This window comes from Staurois parvus, unplaced genomic scaffold, assembly GCF_062004578.1.
Source record: "Staurois parvus isolate SC_StPar_1 unplaced genomic scaffold, SC_StPar_1.0 ptg000454l, whole genome shotgun sequence".
NCBI lineage: Eukaryota > Metazoa > Chordata > Amphibia > Anura > Ranidae > Staurois > Staurois parvus.
This window is the reverse complement of record NW_028318250.1, coordinates 10072729-10092458: the sequence shown is the minus strand read 5'-3', so window position 1 is coordinate 10092458 and position 19730 is coordinate 10072729.

Here is a 19730-nt window from a genome sequence, read left to right as displayed (position 1 = left end):
TAATGGGGCACCCTGATGCTAATGAGCCCCCCTGCCTGCAGACCCCCCACAATTACCAGGCCAGGGTTGTGGGGAAGTGGCTCTTGTCCCCATCAGCATGCTGAGGGCACATGGCCTGGTAAGCCACGGGGAGGGGGTGCTCATTTGTCCGCCTCTTTACATCCTTGCCAGTGCTCGGATTAAGGGTCTGGTAGGAATTTTGGAGGGGCCCATGCTTTTTTCTCCTTTTTTGGGAGGTGGGGTTCCCCTAAAAAGTCCTACCAGGCCTAAAGGGCCTAGTATGGCTTTTAGGGGGAAACTCCACACACTTTAAAAAAGAAAAAATTACTGTGGGGTCCCTCCTAACCTTCCTACCAGACCTAAAGATCTAAATGTAATTTAAAAAAAATGTCAGTTCTGCTGCAGCAGGTTCTATACATTGTACAGAGGTGCAACTTTGCTGTTAGTTTAAGGGGACCCCCCTCCCCAAGCATAATATTTAAAGGAATTTTTCTTTTTTTTTTACTTTAGGCAATGAAAAACGACTGCCCCTTTAAAAACGGTACTTTTTTTTTCACTGATTCTTGTCCCTCAGGGCGGTACCTGAGTCCCCATATCCCTTTTATGGCCAATGACTTGCCTTAAAAATGGGCACTTTTGAATTTAAAAGTCATATAGACTTGCATTGAGTTCGAAGTTCACAGTCGAACATTCATTAGGTTTGAATGTTCGACCGTGAATCGAACGTGGGGGGTGTTCAGCCCATCACTAATAATCAGGGCACTGATTATCAGTGCCCTGATTATCAGTGCAGCCCCAACAGTGCCCATCAGTGCTGACGATTAATGTCAATCATGATCCATCAGTGCTGCCAATCAGTGGCCATCAGCGTTGCCAATCTGTGCCCATCAGTGCTGCCAGTCAGTGCCCGTAAGTGCTGCCAATCAGTGCCCATCAGTGCTGCCAGTCAGTGCCCATCAGTGCTGCCAATCAGTGCCCACCAGTGCCGCCAATCAGTGACACCTATGGATGCCACTTATCAGTGCCACCTATCAGTGCTCATCAGTGCCACATATCAGTGCAGCCTCATCAGTCCCTCCTCATCAATGCCCACCAGTGCTGCCTCATTAGTGCATCTCATCAGTGCAGCCAATCAGTGCCCATCAGTGCTGTCTTTCAGTGCTGCCTCATCAGTACCAATCAGTGCAACTTATCGGTGCTAATCAGTGCTGCCTATCAGTGCCCATCAGTGGAGCCTCATCACCGCACATCAGTGAAGGAGAAAAATTACCCATTTGCAAAATTTTATAATATAAATTAAGAAAACCTTTTTTTTCAAATGTATGATTTTTCCCTTTGATTAGCAAAAAATAAAACACCCAGTGGTGATTAAATACCCTAAAAAGAAATCTCTATTTGTGTGAAAAAATTATAAACATTTCATATACGTACAGTGTTGCATGACCGTGCAATTGTCATTCAAAGTGCAACAGTGCTGAAAGCTGAGAATTGGCCTGGGCAGGAAGGGGGTAAAAGTGTCCGTTAGGCAAGCGGTCAAAGGAATGATGACACTTTTAATTTTTATTCATTAGGTCATCATATTTATGAAATTGCAGTTGAAACTATTTCAGACCCAAACAGTTAATTATTTTAGATTTATAACTGACTCAAAGTAGATTTTTTTTAATACCAATGAAAATTATTCCTAAGTATCAGCTGATTTCTACATGATCTAATTAAACTGCATACTATAGGGTGTGGCCGTAGCATTGCCATTGTGGAGAACATTTGAGGGCTTTTGTGAGTCCAGGTTCTTTGACTTTAGACCTCTGTCAGCAAAGGGTCATAAAACTATCTGTAGAAAAGTGCAAAAACAAAAAAGAAAATAGACTAAAAGAGATCTAAGTGCTCAGAAGTGCCTCTGGTCTTTGAGGAACCTTGAAAAGTAGCTACTGTGTACCATGTAGTGTCCTTTATGACCCTACATTTAATTACTTTATTTGTTTACATACTAGAGGTAATTGTAGCTGTATTAGTGCACTTGCAACAGAAACAATTGCATACTGTCCATGATACTTTTTTTATTTGCACTAACATACAATTTTGAGGATAAGCTTTCGGGGTATTTCCCCTTCTTCAAGGTCCAAGCAGTACTACTGGTCAGGAAGGGGGGTAAATCCTCAAGAAGGCAAGTGGTTAAGTAATACAGTATTTTCATACGATTTTACACTATGGGCCAGCACTGTGCGGCCCAGATGATCCTTTTGGCAAGAAGGTGGTCGGAACAGCCCTAAAGTCGTATGTGGACCATTTGCATTATAGCATGGGTTTGTCATCTGGTAAGCTGCTGACCTTTTGCATAGATTTGGTGTCACTGGGTATTTTTAAGAAGAGCAACTCAGCACTACTCTTTTTTGGAGTGCCTTTTGGAAAATTGTTATTTTTTCTGGACTCACTTTATACTCACATTATAATATGGTGTATTGTGTGATGCTTTACACCATGTTCCAAAATATTATGCAAATTATATTTTTCTCATTTACCTAAATAGTTGATGTAAATGACAGTCAGCATAATTCTCATGTTATCAACTATTAAGAGTACAATTTAAACTTTAGTGAACAAACCTCCTAATGATAACAGTATTTTTTTTAAACATAAAAAACTTACAATGCACTGTTCCAAATTATTACGCACAGTAAGTTTCAAAACACTTTATAGGTTGTAAAGAACTGAAAATTGTCATTTGTTGTGTTTGCTGCATATTTACTGAAATCAAAAGCTATTTCAATCAAACTTTTAACAACATTTTAACTTTTTAAACATTTTAACAGGTCACGCTACATTGTAACATAGGACCTCTTATTTGATAGCAGTCTTGCATCCATTGAACTTGTGAGTTTTTCGACAGTTTCTGCTTGAATTTGTTTGCAAGATGTCAGAATAGCCTCCCAGAGCTGCTGTTTGGATGTAAACTGCCTCCCACCCTCATAGATCTTTTGCTTGAGGATGCTCCAAAGGTTCTCAATAGGATTGAGGTCAGGGGAGGATGGAGGCCACACCATGAATTTCTCTCCTTTTATCCTCATAACAGCCATTGATGCAGAGGTATTATTTGCAGCATGAGATGGTGCATTGTCATGCATGAAGATGATTTTATTACGGAAAGCATAGTTCTTCCTTCTGTACCAGGGAAGAAAGTGGTCAGTCATAAATTCCACATACTTTGCAGAGGTCATCTTTACACCTAAAGGGGCTGACCAGCTCTGTTACCATGATTCTGGCCCAAAACATGACTCCACCACAGCCTTGCTGACGTTGCAGCCTTGTTGGAACAGGGTGGCCGTCAACCAACCATCCACTACTCTATCCATCTGGACCATCCAGGGTTGCACGGCACTCATTAGTGAACAGGACTGTTTAAAAAATTAGTCTTCATGTATTTTTCTGCCCAATGCAGCCTTTTCAGCTTGTGAGCATTGGTTAGTGGTGGCCGAATAGAAGGTTTATGCACAGTTGCAAGACTCTGGAGGGCTCTACACATTGATGGCCGTGGGACTCCAGAGGCACCAGCAGCTTCAAATATCTGTTTGCTGCTATGTAATGGTATTTTAGCAGTTGCTCTCTTGATCCGATGCATGGATCTGGCAGAAATCTTCCTCAATGTGCCTTTATCTGCACAAACCCGTCTGTGCTCTGAATCAGCCACAAATCTCTTAATAGTGCGATGAGCACGCTTACGTTTTTGTGAAATATCTAATGTTTTCATACCTCGTCCAAGGCATTGAACTATTTCACTCTTTTTGGCAGCAGAGAGATCCTTTTTCTTCCCCATATTGCTTGAAAATGGTGCTCTGCTCAATATTGTGGAACACCGTCCTTTAGTCGTTTTTCCTTAAATTGGGCTCACCGGCCAATCTAATTATCACAGGTCTCCGAGATTGTTTTCAGTGATCAAAAGAGCCCTGATACATAATGCCATCCATGAGTTAAACTGAAAAACAAAATATTTAATCTTTGTGACACTTAAATAGAATTTGCATAATAATTTGGAACACAGTGTATAGGTGTTACTCATTATTCACTTAACCACAGTTTGTTTGTAATTAGTGCCACACTGTTTGTACATTGGCTCCTGTGGGAAGGGAGTGGCTTGCGTGGCTGAGCCATGCTGTTTGGGTCATGGCACTCAGCCTGGCTCAGAAACGTACCAGCATAAATGCCCCAATTTGGAATATGGAAAAAGAAGCAGTGGACAGCAACGGCAGGGTGAACACCAAAGAAGAAGTAATGGACTGCTCTGAGCAGATAAGTAAATAGTCTTTTTATTTTAATTTTAAAAATTTGGACTTCAATATAATTTTAAAGGTATCTCCTAAGTATTCCATTTGAAGGATTGGTGTTTTTCCCATGTTGCATTTTTGGGCCATGCCAACTGAACAATACAATGCCCCTTTTCTTTTCACATGGTTTCTACTTTTATTATAACCTAGGTTTAAGAACTGGTAACTGAGATCCTTCTAATGGCTGGGGAGTCCCTTACCACCCTTTTGAACCTTTTGGAAGATGAGGGGGTTTAGTTGTATGACAGGCAGTATATAGTTCACAGAGTAACATGCAGCAAGAAGAGAACAGTCACCCTACATCAAGGATAAATCATGTATTTGGAGACTAGTATGATCATCTTTTAGCTGTACTTTACACTTCCCTCTCAAATACTGTATATATATATATATATATATATATATATATATATTAGGGAAAACACGGCATATGATTTTTTAAACTCTATGTAAACTATATACTATATATATTCTATTTGGGACCTGTGGATTATTTCTGATGGCACATGTAGTATTCATTCCCTTTAATATTATTTACTGTACACAGGGTAATATCTCCTTAGTGCATCCTAAGAGGCTGGTTCAAGCTTTGTGTGCTCACCTTCTTATGACTGGCTATTAGAAAGGCAAACAGAGGCTAGAGGTGGATATGTATGGTATCACCAAATATTTGAAAAAGGCATGCCACTTACATTTCAGGGGATGTGAAGCAATGTTATCTTCAGGACTTCTCTACGTGTAATTTTGATGCATCGCATCACCCTTAGATTAGACTACCATCAAGTATGTTTACATATGCACCAGATCCTCCTCTGATCCTTGCCATAGCATGCAATAGAAGGAAGGTCAGTTGCCATAAACCAGACTATATTAAAAACAGCATTGCATTAAGAAGGAACTTGAAAGCAGTAAAATAGATCCCCTGAAGCCAGCAACAATAAGATCCCCCCAATAGATCCCCAAGTAACAAGGGACCCCCCCAGGAAGCAATAGATCCCCAGCTACAACAGACTTCCTCAACAGCGAAATACCTCTCCAGTAGCAATGGACCCCCACCAGCAACAACAGATCTCCCAGCAGCCAACATCAATAGACCCTCCAGCAATCAGCTGGAGACCCATCCCTCAACAGTAGATTACTCCTAACAACAATTGACCTTCCAGCAATATAAGACCCCCCAGCAACAATAAAGCCCTCCACAACAATAGAACCCCAACAGTGACAATAAACCCCAAATAGCCAGCATCGGTAGGCATCCCAGCACCCCTTGCCATTACAAACATTCAGTGCAGGAGGTGCCAGAACTGCGTTCCTCCAAGTTCCTGTTGAAAAAAACCCTGATAATAATAATAATATTGTATAAAATTATTTAAAAAATGACCACTATAATTTACTCTGTACATAAGATCTTTATTTTAGGAATACACATGTAATACAGGGTGCGCTCATTTCACTGATTTTGCAGGGCATCATGATTTTCTCAAGTCAAAGCAGAACAATAATGATTTACTTGGAGGCTGACTGTTTTTGTGTTGTGTATATAATCTAACCTTCAGCTACTGAGCTCTGTAAACAACAGTTTTCAGAAAAGTGACTAAAATTGGCCCAATACATATTAGAAAAGAAGCCTGGAGCTCCATTTCCTGACTGAAAATTGTAAATACTAAATATTGATAAATATTGATCTCTTTAGCATATCTAACATTAATTCAATCATGATAAATTTTATAAACATGATAGACATTTTAATATCCAATATGATACATTCCTTTATGTCATTCAATACTGTTGGGGTATTTTAAGAAGGTGGGGGAGTTAAAATCGGCGTTGGAAATATTAGCACCGTGATGATGGATAATTGTGCATCTAGGGCAGGTGAGAGTGGAATAGTTTTCATCAGGGGGCTAGGCAAGCAGGATACGTGTGATTTATCTGGAAGCACACTTATCCTTTAATCTTTTTAATGCTCAGTCAATTTAGACTACAAAACTGAGTAACAGATTTTGTTATTTTCTTAGGCAGGCATCCACTAACATGTCAGCTAAAAGTTTTTTTTTTTTTTATTCTGTGAAATAATATTTGCGTACATATATGCATGCAACCCTGTTCAAACTATCACTAATGTTTTCATGAGTTTATAATTATTACCTGTCATATGTACAGACATATATATTTGCCCATCATGATCTGTATATAGTCTTTGTGCATTCTATTCTAGGTTTTGCATGTTTAAAGACATTCTTAAGGAGCACACACAAATACAATTTATTCACTTTTTTTGTTCCAGAGAAGAAACACAACCATCAGCTTTTTGAAGGTTATAATGATGGCCAACACTTTATTTTCATTCTATTTTATAAAGGTATTTTTTTCTGCAGATAGTTTTTGTAATTTAATGTCCTACATATATCACAAGGAAATGGTCTTACAGATAAGCAAGGGTGGCAGTAAATTAAACAGGAGCTTCTGATCTGCCTGTCTTCCAATGCTGTTGCAGGATGAGAATCAAGGTAAAATGAGGGATGGCTGCATATTGACAACTGTAATGCAGAATCTGTGCAGTAGAGATAAATGCCATTGAATTTCACCTTCCAAGTGGAAGAATAAGCAACTCCTGCTGCTGAAATACTGTTCACAAAATCACAGCGGTGCGGATGTGTTTTTATTTTTGCTGCCAAGTGACAAAGTTTGTTCTCATTGGGGAAACTCCTTAAACACACTGTAGTTTCCAAATAATTTTCATCACTACACCAGAATGATTACATACCCCTACCCCTCTTAAAAAAGGCTAGATTCCTGATACACAAGCAAAAGTCATGCATTAATTAGTTTTAAAGACAATATACCCAATACCTTGCAATTTGTGACTGTCATATTAAGTAATTTAGCATAGTATATTCATTGTAGCGCACACATAATGCACATTTTTCACTTGTAATTTTAGAATGTTTGCATTTAAAAATGAACTCAGTAATAAAAAGAACAAGACCATATATATATATATATAGTGACAGTAGGCAGGTGAAATCACCTGGTTGCGTCCTGGATAGACAATATATTTGTCCATGGTTTAGACTCTATGTGGATTTGTTCCACTAGGGGGAAGTGCTGAGCCCTTCAGCACTGAGGTAATGAGCCCAGCTGAAGTTAGTGGGCTCATTAAGGCCTTGATAAAACTTCCCAGCTTGCTTAGAGAGTTGCTCCAACCTGGAACCAGATCTGTGCCTGAACTGACTGGGGAGCAACATATTATCTGTGTGCAGTGAGACAAAAGCCTGTGTGGCTAGCCTCCAACTACCAGCAACTAGGTATATTATCAGGCTGTACCTGGTAGATAGCTAGGGAAACTAATTGTACAGTAAGTAGTCAAGTTGGCCAGAGTTTGATTTGATGTTTCTTTTTGTTTTCACGTTTTCCTGTAAATATTGTAAATAAACTGCACCTTTTTGTTTTTTCACCTCCACTGTTGTTGTGCTGTACCTGTGTTTTTGTGTTGTGCACCCATCCAGGGGGTCACACACACCCGCTGCCAAGCCAACCCCATTACATATGGTGGAGTTCGTGGTAACTAAAGGCCAGCATGGAGGAGATAATAAGACAGTTGGCTCTGGCGAATGCCAATCAACAATAGGCAAATGCCAATCAACAACAGGCAAATGCAAGTTTCCAGCAGAGCATTGCAGCCCAGCAGAAAGCCTTGGAACAAGCGGATGCCCACCATAGGGAATTGCTGGTGCAGCAGGACCAGAGACACCAGCAACAAATTGAGGCTGTCTTGAAGCAGCTCCAGCAGAGGCAGCAGACTGAGGCTGGTGATGATTCTGGTAAAACACCATCATTTTTTGTGGGCCGTTTATTGCCAAAAATGACTGGAGATAATGATCCTGAGGTTTTTCTAACCACATTTGAAAAGACCGCTGAAAGGGAAAAGTGGCCTAAGGAACAGTGGGCTGGATTGATGGCCCCACTATTAACTGGGGAGTCGCAAAAAGCTTATTATGACCTGGAACCGGACCGAGCGAAAGACTATGATGTGCTGAAAGCGGAAATTTTGGCACCACTGGGTGTTACCCTTGCTGTCCGTGCTCAGCGTGTGCATAATTGGACTTTTCAGCTTGGGAAACCTCCCAGGTCACAGATGTATGATCTCATTCACCTGAGCAGGAAGTGGCTGCAGCCAGAGACTTTGACCGCCCCAAAAATTGTGGAACGTGTTGTTATGGATCGGTTCCTAAGGTCTCTGCCTAATGCCATTCAAAAGTGGGTCAGCCATGGAGACCCAGAGACAGCAGACAAGCTTGTGGATCTAGTGGAGAGATACTTGGCTATAGAGAACCTGACCTCCTCTTCCAGAGACTCACGGACTTTCCACCCTAAGAACAGACCATCCCCAGCGGGGGGTAAGATGATTCCAAGGGGTGAGGGTGGAGAGAGTGAGAGGGTGAGAGTATTACCCAATGTCTGGCAAGAGTGGCCAGGAAGATCAAGACCGCAAGAGGCGGCGAAAAAGGTTATTTGTTACCGCTGCCGGCAAGAGGGACATATTGCAGCCAATTGCCCAGTGGTGGATGAGCCTATGCAGTGTGGCTTTCTGAGGGACAGACGTCAGTCGCTGTTTGCGACAGTGGTATGCACTGCCAGCCGGGGCACCGAGAAACATTTGTGTAAAATGACTGTTAATAGAAATAATGTTGTTGTGTTGCTGGATTCAGGTAGCCTGGTGACCTTGATAAGAGAGGAGATAGTCACTACAGAGGTCTCTGGGTATAAAAAGGTGGCTGTTATTTGTGTGCATGGGGACACCAGGGAGTATCCAGTGGCAACCGTGTTTTTTGAGACCCCCAAAGGTAACCTGTCTCATCAGGTAGGATTGGTGCCTCACTTACCACATGATGCCATTGTCGGGAGGGATTTTCCAAAATTCTGGGAACTCTGGGATTGTCCTGACCCCCCCCACTGTCTGCCCTTCAAACCAGGAAGGTGAATCCCAGAAATCGTCTGAGTGTGGTGAGGTCTCTCCCACGTTCCCCTTGTTGGTACTAGCAGGGGAGACCCAAGGAACTGGGGAGGAGCCTGCCTCTTCAGACAAAAACCTGCCGGCTGTTGAGTTTTCGGATTTAGAGGTTCATAGGGAAAATTTTGCCACTGAACAGTTGAAAGACCCCACACTGATAAAAGCACGGGAAAATGTAGTAAAACTAGATGGCGAACTAGTGAGCCCAGAGAAAACTTGTGCGTATACGTACTTCCTTGTGGAAAGGGACCTATTCTGTCGAGTTGCTCAAGGGGCGGAAGAAACCATTGAGCAACTGGTGGTGCCCAGCCCTTACAGGAAGTTGGTGTTGGAGTTGGCTCATGGACACATCCTTGGGGGTCATTTGGGGGCAGAGAAAACACGGGAAAGAGTATTGCAGTGGTTCTATTGGCCTGGGGTCATTAAGGAGATAAAGAATTACTGTTCTTCTTGCCCTGTGTGTCAGAAGTCGGCCCCTATGCCCCATTTCTGTAGTCCTTTCGTACCTCTTCCCATCATTGAGGTCCCTTTTGAAAGGATTGCAATGGATTTGGTAGGTCCGCTGGTGAAGTCCGCTAGGGGGCATCAGTACATGTTGGTCATACTCAACTATGCCACCCGCTATCCAGAGGCAATTCCGCTCCGAAATATCTCTGCCAAGACGATAGCTAAGGAGCTATTTCTCGTTTTCAGCCAAGTGGGTATTTTGAAGGAACTGCTTACTGATCAGGGAACCCCCTTTATGTTCCGGGTGATGAAAGAGCTGTGCAAACTGTTCAAGGTAAAGCAATTGCGCACCTCTGTGTATCATCCCCAAACAGACGGGTTGGTTGAAAGGTTCAACAAAACCCTGAAACACATGTTAAGGAAGGTGGTAGATAAGGATGGAAAGGGTTGGGATTATTTAATTCCTTATTTGATGTTCGCCATCCGGGAGGTACCCCAGTCCTCTACAGGGTTTTCACCTTTTGAGTTGCTCTATGGGAGACACCCAAGAGGGCTGTTAGATATTGCCAAGGAAACTTGGGAAAGTGAGAGTTCTCCCCACCGGACTATGATTGAGCACGTCGCCCAAATGCAGGATAGAATTGCCCAGGTAATGCCGATCGTAAAGGAACATTTGGCCCAAGAGCAGTTAGCGCAGCAGAGGGTGTACAATCGGAGGGCCCAGACCAGGTCGTTTGCCAAAGGAGATGGAGTGCTAGTGCTAGACCCAACGGTTGAAAGCGAATTCCTGGCCAAATGGCATGGCCCATACCAGGTAATTGAGAGAGTGAGCGAGGTGAACAGAACAGATCTACCACGTTAATGTGTTGAAGGCCTGGAGGGACAGGGAATCCCTTGGAGGGACAGGAAGAGGCCAGGTACCTGGGGTACACTATTGGGAGAGTGGTAATAAAACCTCAGATCAACAAAGTTGAAGCGATACAGAGTTGGCCACGCCCAAATAACAAGAAGCAGGTACGGGCTTTTTTAGGAATTGCTGGCTACTATTGGCGATTTATCCCCCAATTTGCTTCTCTGGCAGTGCCCCTAACCAACCTGACAAAAGGGAAGGAATCGGTCATGGTTAAGTGGAGCAGCCTTCCAGTCTTTAAAAAGGGCCTTATGTAGCCAGCCAGTGCTATACTCACCAGACTTCTCAAAAGACTTTGTGGTCCAGACGGATGCATCCAGTGTTGGCTTAGGAGCAGTGCTGTTCCAGGTTTGAAAGAGGGAGGAGCACCCGGTAATCTACCTCAGCAGAAAGCTAAAATCTCACGAGGAAAATTACACCACGATTGAGAAGGAGTGTTTAGAGGTACAGTGGGCCCTAGATTCCCTTCGGTACTATCTGCTAGGCAGACATTTTTGACCTGATCACGGATCACGCTCCCTTAATGTGGATGGCTCAAAATAAAGAGACCAATAGAAGGGTAAATAGGTGGTTTCTGGCCCTACAAGAATTTACCTTCACGGTAAAGCATCACCCTGGAGTTCAGATGGGAAATGTGGATGCTTTATCCCGAGTTCATGCCTGCCTGGCTATTGGTGTTACAACCCCAAGGTTGAAACAAGAGGGGGGGGGGGGGTATGTGACGGTAGGCAGGTGAAATCACCTGGTTGCGTCCTGGATGGACGATATATTTGTCCAAGGTTCAGACTCTATGGGGATTTGTTCCACTAGAAGGAAGTGCTGAGCCCTTTAGCACTGAGGTAATGAGCCCAGCTGAAGATAGTGGGCTCATTAAGGCCTTGATAAAACTTCCCAAGCTGCTTAGGGAGTTGCTCCACCCTGGAACCAGATCTGTGCCTGAACTGACTGGGGAGCAACATATTATCTGTGTGCAGTGAGGCAAAAGCTTGTGTGGCTAAGTCTCCAACTAACAGGGACTAGGTATAGTATCAGGCTGTACCTGGTGGATAGCTAGGGAAGCTAATTGTACAATAAGTAGCCAAGTTGGCCAGGGTTTGATTTGATGTTTCTTTTTGTTTTGACGTTTTCCTGTAAATATTGTAAATAAACTGCACCTTTTTGTTTTTTCACCTCCACTGTTGTGCTGTACCTGTGTTTTTGTGTTGTGCACCCATCCAGGGGGTCACACACACCCGCTGCCAAGCCAACCCTGTTACAATATATATATATATATATATATATATATATATATATATATATATGTCACCAATCCAGGAATAAAACATATGTGCTTATTCAGCAAATAAGAAGCTGGGACAACAATGGTAAAAAAAAAGGACAGTAACACATAGTAAGAGATAAAATTGCCATAACATCTTATTGGCTATTGTACTTTGAATATCGTTGTTGTCCTACCTTCTTATGTTTTATTTAATGCTGGATTTATGATGGATATATGTGGATTAATATATGTTTTTGTGGCTTGTTCCCCCTCATAGGGGCTAAAATCATAAAGCTAGAACACAAGGATAAAAAACTTTATTTTAAGCCATGTGTAGAGACCGTGCTTTGAGCTGAAGTGTCCCTAGCTAAATTTGGTGTGTTTTCAACTAAACTGTAGCCAGCTTGAGTTCTGTTTATATTTTATGGTTTATTCTAAGCCCAAGACATTAATTATTTCTGACTGCTGCTGCTGAGTTGACTCAAGTAGTTAGTGTGAGAAGGAACAATGTACTGAGTTATAAATATTTACCTGCCTTGGCCAATCACTGAGGATTTAAACACAGTAATGTGAGCTAAGGATAGAAAATAAATATTTGGAAAAATTTTATAGAAATATCCTTCCCTTCTAGACTTTTGCTTGGAGAGGATGTTACTGTAGACAAAGGTCTTTGCCTGGGGCCTACCCTAAGGCCCAAAGAATCTAAGCTGGACTGTGTTAGGGGCTGGAAAATTAGGAAGATGGCTGCCTGTTGGGGGCATCTTCAGAGGAGTCTGCTATGTTGAACTCCAGGAGAGCTTGGGGAAAACTGGTGATGGATGGACATTGCTGAGAATCAGGGGAACGTGGGGGAAGCTAGTGATGAATGGACATTGAATGGAGACCATATTATTCAGCTCTTTTATAGTACCCATGACTGATTGCATAGGATTACAGGACCAAATCCTTTTGGGAGGATGCTACTAAAGGACCTAGGGCCACGAACAGAGGAACTTTAATGATATTTTGGTATTGCGAGGGGCATCAATAAGGCTGGCAGTGAATCAACAAAACCAGACAAGCTGCATTTGATCCTGTCTTTTCCTCTTAATGGGATAACACCAGATGATACATTTCATTGGCAGTTTTTTGAGATCAGGACTCTTTGCTTAGAAAATACATTCAATTCCCCCAATTTATTTCATGTACTGTATGCACTTTGTTCACCAAATTGCTTATTTCTATTAATGCAACTGATTTAAATATATATAACTGACAGATTGTGAGAAGCAATATTATGCTAATATTTGCTTTACATTTTTCTCCATTTTACAAATAAAATATAATTTTATTAATACTTTAATAGGTCTCTAAAGAGTTCAAATATTTTCTTATTCTAGCACAGAGCTCCAAATGTTAAGTCAACTCTAATAGCATAAGGTGAATACACAGGTCTGTGCAGAGGATATTGTCAGAGAGATTATAGTGTTAATTCAGGATTCAGCAGACAAGGCTTTGCATTTGTACTATATTATTAAAGGATTTACTGGTTTCAAGAATAATTCTAGAATACTTCCAGCTAAGTCTTGGGCAGATATTTCAGCCTTACAATATGAGTCTTCGCATTGTATACTCAAAAAGACTTATACTTGTATGAAAAACACACGCTTGCACACACAAACAAATACACTGCGTAGCAATAAATCTGAACTTAAATATATTGCTGCATATGACCCTCTAATGTCAAAAAATGTAATCCTTTTATATTCTTGATTTCTCCTTGTTTTTACCTAAAACCTGCTTATCCTACCAGCATTCTTTCTTAGGGCCACTGCATGTTCTCATAGGTTTTTTAATTCAGGGCAGCTTTGTCACCCCTTTCTGTGCATTACCAAATTGGACCTCAGGCAGCCATGCTGATGCATTTGCTGTGGGATACATAAGGAATAAAATCGCCAGCTTAGTCCTTTGTGGCTGAAGACTGGTGCTCAAGTCAAAGTGTTCCCACACGTTAGTATAAGTTCCATAGTAAAGATAAGCCAGCACCTGGTAGTTCAGGCCCATGGGGAAATTAAATACATTTTCTGATTAATTTGATCATTTGAATTTGTATAAGGAATGGATCTGAATTTTGTTTCAAGCATGTTTTTTGGATGCACATGATGCCAGTTGACATTGTTCTATCAGCTTATACCATTTCTCTTGGGTTGGTCTAGTGTCTGAAAATATCGAACTCTTCTGATTCAAATTCATCCTATTCAATACTGTATCAAATATATAGCAACCTTCTGGAAAAACTGCAATTTTTTTATAATCCACTCGGACCAACAAATGTAAAAAATACAAAATTAATTCCGAAGACGAATTGGTTCCACATAACGAATATGACGAAATGAAATTCTTCAATGAGCGTGCATCTGAAATGAAATTAAAATATCTGGTGTGCACATGTATACTATATACACATAAAATAAAATATTGGAAATGTTTTACCTACAAATGGATTGTCTTTTAGTCTTTTAGTTCCTGAGAAGTACAGTGCCAAACAGCACAGATTTATTTATTTATGTATTTATTTATTTCAGGTACTTATATAGTGCCGTCATTTATGCAGCGCTTTACACATATATGTTGTACATTCCCACCAGTCCCTAACCCTCAAGGGGTGTACAATCTAAGGTCCCTAACTCCCATTCATACATACACATATTAGGGCCAATTTAGACAGGATCCAATTAACCTACCAGCATGTCTTTGGAGTGTGGGAGGAAACCGAAGTACCCAGGAGAAACCCACGCAGGCACAGGGAGAACATGCAAACTCCAGGCAGTTGGTGCAGTGGCTGGGATTCGATCCAATGACCCTAGTGCTGCCAGGCGGAAGTGCTAACCATTTAGCCACTGTGCTGCCCACAGATAGTCTGGAGATCTCACTGTTCCTCACTGTTGTTGAGTAATACAAGTACAGTAGGTCTTGACTCTGTGATTGGACAGTAAAAAGAGAAGCAATAGACCAATGAGCTCATCGGTCTGTCACTCTGCATTCTTCTGATCATAGCATATTTCTTGTTAGCACATGAGTACAATTTATTGGTGTCCTGTGTTATCACTCCTTCACCCAGTCTGATCTCTGATCTCAAAATCACAGAAATAAAACCTATTTTGCACACAGAGGCTTTTACCATGGGCCATGGAAAAGACTTTCTAGTTGTAAAAAGATAAATGCTAAGTGTTATTGAATGTTGCATCATGTATATTGTGATGTGATTTTTCAGGGACAATAAAGTTCAGTTTCTTGTGGAAATATCTGTTTGAAATGCTACTGTTCAATCAAGGAAAGTGTTTGTACAAGATCCGTTGTGGTGTCATGTAAGGCAAAAGAAATACAGATACTGTGTGTACTGTGAACCGAGAAAGTACACTTTTTAAACTGTTCCTGTTGTTGAGAAAAGCTCTTGCCAAACACTGGATGCAAGCTGACATGGATGAACTGTCAACACTTGACCTAATGGTCATTGGACATTATTGGTACTTTGTTGTCATCTAGAGTTTATGGACAGAAAGATTTCCCTCCAATAAACTAATGTTGGAAGGAAGTAGAAAGAGTTGCCCCATGTGGGAATGACTACCAAATATTTCACCATAAATGGCCAGCAACACAAGCTTAAAGAAGGACTTAGCAAAGGGACCATACTACAATACAAGAGAGAGAGATACTGCCATAACCAATAACTCATTTTCCTGCAACCACTTGAAGTGCCTTGAGTCCTGTTTGCTGCAAATATCATTGACCATCTATAACAGAGACAAATGACTAAATAAGGGTATCCATATTGCATATAGACAAGTGCATTTGTTAGGAAAGAGTAGATAGTGTGCATTTGTACGTATTCACAGTTTCAGCACTCTGTATGTCTTGTATTGTATTCCGGTGACTGTAAAATGTTTTTATACACAGTATTCCTTTTTAGTTAAGGCACATTAATATATACTAATGGATTGTTTACTTGGCTTTATTGCAAGAATTAGATGCACAGTAAGAATTAACAAATATATATGCATAAACACTGGTATAAATATTACAAACAAAACCAAAATCGAAAAGTCTGACTAATATAGGAAAAGTAGCTAAAATACTATTTATTATAGGTACTAATATAGTGCCTTCATTTTACGCAACCCTTTCCATATATATTGAACATTCACATCAGTCCCTGCCCTCAAGAACTTACAATCTAAGGTATCTAACTCATATTCACACATATACATACTAGGGCTATTCGTACACAGGATCCAATTAACTTACCTGTATGCCTTTGGAGCATGTGGTGAAACCCATGCAGGCACAGGGAGAATATGCAAGCTCAGTGTAGGTAGTGCCATGGTTGATATTCGAACTGACAACCCTTATGCGGTTGGTACTAACCAATTAGCCACTGTGCTGCCCTAAAACAAACGCACCAAGGATAGGTATGAGCTTTGTGTTTGGGTCAAACTGAATTCTAACTATTTGAAGTTCACTGAACAGGCTAACTAAATGGCCAGATTTGGACAGTTTACCCGCTTGAACCTCCAGCTGCTTCACTCACAAATCTTTCATTATAAATGGAAGCTTCCTGCCCACTAGCTTGTTTCACATTGTTAACAAGACTATGGCAAACCTGGGTGATGTCTTTGAACAAATATAGTCATGGTCATATTTGGTTAATGATGTCAACCAGCACACCCAGCCGGTTTGTTGACATTTAACATCCAGCCAATGTCCTTGATGGGAGTGTGACAGGACAAGATCGTTGTAACATAGGTCATCATGTCTTTGGGTCCATGGGAACTACATCACTAGATGATTTATTGACATTGAACTATCCATTATTTATTCATGTAGGGGGGATGACCAGAAAAATAGGGGCCCTCTTCTCCTCACAGAACCATACATACACCAGGTCAGGGGCAAGGAATCTTGTCTTCGTGTCTTCGGGGGGGGGGGGGGGGGCATTTGGCTAGGCATAGTTTAAAAGGGGGAACAGATATTTGCATCCCTTTCCAGGTCAACAAAGTTGCATGCCTGGATAAGGGTCTATAGATCTTTAGGGTTTTTATTTTCTTTCATTTACAGGAAATGTGGACTGGCATATTTCAGGAGGATGGCACACACCTGCTGCATCCTCTTTCCTGGCCATCCAGACTGCATGCCCGGATGAGGGACTGCTATGAAGTTTTAGTGAGCCCCACATGTTTTTCGTGGGGACCCTTAAAAACACATACCAGAACCCTATACAGAATAGGGGGGCCCACAACATTTTTGTTTGCAGATAATGTGGCCTGGCATATTTCAGGAGGGTGCACTCTCAGGATGGCACTCTCAGGATGGCACACACTCAATGCCCCTATCACAACTGGCAATCCAGGCTACATGCCTGGATAAGAAACTGGTATGGAGTTTTAGGAGAACCGCACACATTTTCTTTTTTTTGCATGGGGGGCCCCTTAAACCATACCAAACCCCTATTCTAAATAGGGCTCAGGTCTATATTTTTTTTTTAAATTAAGTGGAGCCCCTCCTCCCGCAATTTATTCTAGACTCTTAAATGGACTTGCAGACAGAGGAGATCCAAACTATCCATGACCTTCTGTAACAAAAGCTTGTAAATTGGCTTTGAAAAATTATTAATATTCAGCTCTGATAACCTTCAAGGGTCTGTAGTGGGAACTTTCCACAAGACAAACCTAAACCCAAGCCATCACTATCCAAGGAGTGTACCAACATCACTGTGAATCTGTGTACTAATCAAAAGCACATACAGCTTCCTAAAATAATGTAATATTAAAACCATTTATTCCACAGATGAAATGTTGTACTCACATTAAAAATAAAAGCAAAGGGGGTGGTCAGGATATCCAAACAAATAGGACCTCTCCCTCCATAATACCAAAAGCAACATCTGCCAGACTGCCAATCACTGGCCACAAATAAAGAAGTCCCATGGGCTTGATCATCCAGACCGCCCACTTTGCTTTAATTTTTAATGCAAGTGTAAAAATGAATTTGTGTATAATAAACAGTATTTAATTAGTACACTAGTATGCTGTTTGTGCTTTTGAGTGTTATTTTATTTTAGCTGCTTTTCACAAAGGCCAATATCAAGTTAAACCTAGTTACTTACATTAGTCACTTTTAAACATATACTTAGAGCCCATTCATAGGCTGTGGTTCTGGTGCATTGGATTAATGTACAATGAGCTATATTTGCATAAATGTGTGTTGCATTTAGCATCGTATTTAATAAAATGGTCTGTCAATGCACCATAATACATAATACAATGTATATGCAGCATATTTTCTGATGTGCCATACCACAACACACGGTAGTGCACTTCAATGCATTGGTGCAATGTAAAGCATGTGTAGTGAAGAGCAAAAAGAATGGCACTGCAATGCACTAGCGCATACAAGATGCCTCAATGTTTGTTGCAGTAACCTGCATATTACTGCAACACAGCTCGATGGCAAAGTGTACGTAGGCCCTTAATGATTTTTAAATTAACACATACAGCACCTACTTGAATTTGTGTGTTTAATAATCTGCATGGAGTTCAGCTTTAATATCCTAGGTCTGATGATTGGCATGCTAATCACCCATCTAACATTCAAAAAAAATTTAAAATGACAGCAGAAGCATTTGTCTCATATATTTTGTTTGATAATTTCATATTTTAACATGTTAGAAGGTATTTTGTTACTAACTGGACACCCTTAAAGTATAGTATATTAGAATTTTGTTTCATATTTTAGTCTGCCTACCTTTCTAATTTATCATATTACCTTATATGATTGTGGAATGCTGTTCCACAGTCCACATTTGAAGCAGTTCAACACAATAAAATTAGACATTATCCATGAGAATGCAATGGGGCTGGGCATGCAGCAAAACTGGACATGCTGTGCTATAAAATACTGCCAAGTGTTCTTACATACGGCCCCATTTAGAAGAAGAAAGGTCAGGCCAATAAGCCTCTTTTGAAGTTTAATATTGAAAGGCTCCTTGCAAAGCATTATGGGCTGGTGCTGAGTTAATTGGAATCTCGTGTGAACAAAGTTGAGTTTCTTTATTGGGTCCGTTCTCTGCCTGACCCCAACCACACTCCCTTCAGACTGTTCATTCATTTCCCCAGACCTTGCTGATGGCAAGACAGAGAAAGTAAGGTTTCTTCTTTGTCTAGTCTGCTCCCAGGAGGCTTTTGGGTAATTCTATGCTATGAAAGAGATGGCCTGTGAGCACTGACAAGAAAACTTTTGTGAAGCAGCATGCAATGTTGATGTTTTACTTTGTTTTCAGTGGAATAGCTTTTGTGTGGTTGTGGTTTTTTGAGAAAAGGGGACAACATTCAAGAGGTGCACAAAAAAGAAAAAAGAGGAAAGTACACAAAGAGGTAACCTCAACTGAATCTGTATTTTAACTCGATAAATGCTTCAATTTTTTAAAACATCTATCAAGATCTGGAAGTAGCAAATGAAAGCATAAATTGCAAGCAGCGTTAAAAATAATGCTTAAATATATATTTCACTGAAACTATCGTGCTGATGTTTAACAGGTCTGTATAGAGTGCTTCCATTGTGAGTACATTGCTGTAAATCACTAGTGAAGGTTATTCAACAACTGGGAGGACTTTGGATTGCTGTTTAGGAGATTCCACTAGATTGCCATTGGATGTAAAATATATCTTCTTCTCAAGGTAAATTTGTTACTTCTCATATAGCTATTACTGTTCTTTAAACATATCTTGGAGTAACATTATT